This window comes from Babylonia areolata, chromosome 12 (assembly GCF_041734735.1).
Source record: "Babylonia areolata isolate BAREFJ2019XMU chromosome 12, ASM4173473v1, whole genome shotgun sequence".
Taxonomy (NCBI): Eukaryota; Metazoa; Mollusca; class Gastropoda; order Neogastropoda; family Buccinidae; genus Babylonia; species Babylonia areolata.
Genome location: NC_134887.1, coordinates 30,044,757 through 30,047,280, shown reverse-complemented (window position 1 = coordinate 30,047,280; position 2,524 = coordinate 30,044,757). Strand labels below are relative to the sequence as shown.

The 2,524-nt window shown below is 38.4% G+C and overlaps 1 long non-coding RNA gene across 1 annotated transcript; it reads left to right on the top strand.

The window, feature by feature from the left end:
- Window positions 1-524: 524 nt before the first annotated feature.
- On the top strand, window positions 525-1,779 carry LOC143288140 (uncharacterized). Its single transcript, XR_013056039.1, has 2 exons — window positions 525-996; window positions 1,704-1,779. It is a non-coding gene; the product is annotated as an uncharacterized LOC143288140 (long non-coding RNA).
- The last annotated feature ends 745 nt before the right edge of the window (window positions 1,780-2,524 follow it).

The following is a 2,524-nucleotide window of genomic DNA, read 5'->3' as shown; positions in this document are numbered from 1 at the left end:
AAGAGGTGGTGTCGGAGGCTGGGGAATCAGCTGAAGAAGAAAAGGAGGATAAGCCACGTCAGCCACCCAAACCGATGCCCAGACGGTCAATCGGAGGACGACAAAGAAAGCTACCTGCTTGGATGACTTCTGGGGACTTTGTGATGGATCAGTGACTGTCAGCATCAACAAGGGATCCACAGCCGCAGAGACCAGGAAGAAAAGCAGAGCCATCAGCAGTAGCAGTGCAAGGAGATTGGTTCCAGAAGATGGAATATCTCAAACAGATGAATCAGACACTGGAGAAATGGCAGAAGATACCAGAATGGATGGTCAAAGCATGTTTGGGGGTTTTCATGCCAGATGTACTCACATGAACATTTAAGTAGTGCTATGCGATTTGTTTCATGTTTTGAAAACCGGTAGGTTGTTAAGTCTAATGTTGAAAGTGCGAAGGCTGTTTTGAGGGAAAGCAATTCCCTATTTTTTGACAAGTGTATAGTTTTGAACCTTTGGAGGTCAGAATTGTGGATTGTTGTTTTTTTTTAAAATGTTGTAATGTGCAAATCCTATAATTTTTTTCTCGTGTTTTAAGACAATTATTTCAAATGACGAGGACGTCATTTCTCAACAGGGAGGTATATGTGGTAGGGATATTATAGAGATAGATAATTATGTTTATGAGTACGAGTTTATGAGTAAGGGAGCTAATTAATACACCAGGTTAAATATCATCCAAGGGTTAGTTGCTTCCCTTGTTTATTCTCATTCGGTTTCTCCCACTATTCTTATTTGGATTTAGGCATATTCTGATACGGTTAGGTTTGAATGAAAAACAGTTCACTGGATGCAGGCCACAGGACAGTTTAGTGCGCGTTGTCTGGGGAGCAGAAGGGGTCTTGGCCGGTGTGACTTGCTTCCATGCTGGAGGGTAGTGAAGTTACTTACTACCCGTACCCGGATGGTCAGACTGGCGGTCAGTGTGGTGTACACATGTGCCTCTGCTACACTCGTGGGGTATGTGTCATCTCTGTTATGACTTGAGATATTTTGTTTGTTTATTTTGTTGGATAACTGTAACCTAACTTAGTTATCAGTAACTAAGTGATTTATGGTATGCTTATATTACAGTTGTTATTGGAAACATAACTGCTGGGTTTTGAAGGAAAAATTGTGAATTAACTATGCTCATCAAGTATGGTTGGACTATTATAAATTAGGTTTCTGGTATGGCGGAAATCTTAGTTGGTATGTGGTAAACTGGTTGACAAGCCTTGCCTATTTTTGAGTGATTATATAATACTGAACTGTGTTCGTGCAGTATGGTTAGGGTATGGATGGTGATGATTATTATTATTGCTACTACTACTGTCAATAATGTTTTTTTGAGGTTTGCCTAAGAGTTTAAGTTGAAATGAAAAATGTAATTCTTCACTAAGATAATAGTGGAGTGTGTGTATTACTATTAAGTGAGGATAGACTAAATTATTATTGTGACAATTATTATTCTACATTCACTCATTATTTTAGGTTAGTAAAGTTATAGGTAATTTGATTGGTAACTGCAACTATTAATCTTAGCCAAGAGATATGTTGGCTGACGTGTGATTGGAGAGAAAGAGTAAAGAGTGATAGTATGGATTTTAATATAAGAATTTATAAAGAGCACTTATAGTGCAGCAGCTGTAACACACGGGGTTGGGTTTTGTGTGTGTGTGTTGCAGGGATTTGTCTTCGTTTGTTTTGTTCCCTTTTCTTGTGGATGGTTCATGGGAATAAAGGTGTCCGTCTTGAACCGAACCCCGACTCTGGTGTGGTGTGGTGAACGAGACGCATACACGCACCCTGTAACACCTATATATATATATTTACATATATATATATATATATATATATATATATATATAGGCCGAACACTCGGCTTACATCACAGATTAACATAAGTTTACAGTTGGGCCAATAGCATAGTGAGAGTTGTATTATCAATGGTTTCTCCAATGCAGCAGGAAATCTTTTACAGCTTAGTCCTTTGTGAAGAACTATGACTCTCAAACTAGGAGGCAAAATTGCACTGGCTCTTAGTGCTGCAGCCTTGGGGGCTAGCTGGCCTTTGGAAACCATCCCCAATGCCGACTGTCCTGAAACCCTCTTAGCCGAGAGAGTGGAGACGTAACTTTGGCAAAACACTCACCACTATAATCGAATTCTAGCCCAAATAGTCGGGACAGCAGTTACCTCCTCTGCTGTTCTGATGGTCATAGTCAGACATGATATATATATATATATATATATATATATATATATATATATATATATGTGTGTGTGTGTGTGTGTGTGTGTGTGTGTGTGTGTGTGTGATGTGCATTCAAAGAACAGCGTAACTGAGATAAGTGGTTCTCTTCCTTTTTTGTTTCTTTTTAAATCATTTCACGGAAACTAAAACTTGAGAAATGACGAATCATTCTGAATGATGAAATGCAAAAAAAAACAAATAGATGTTAAAAAACAATAATATAGATGATTCAGATAAATCATGATTACTCAT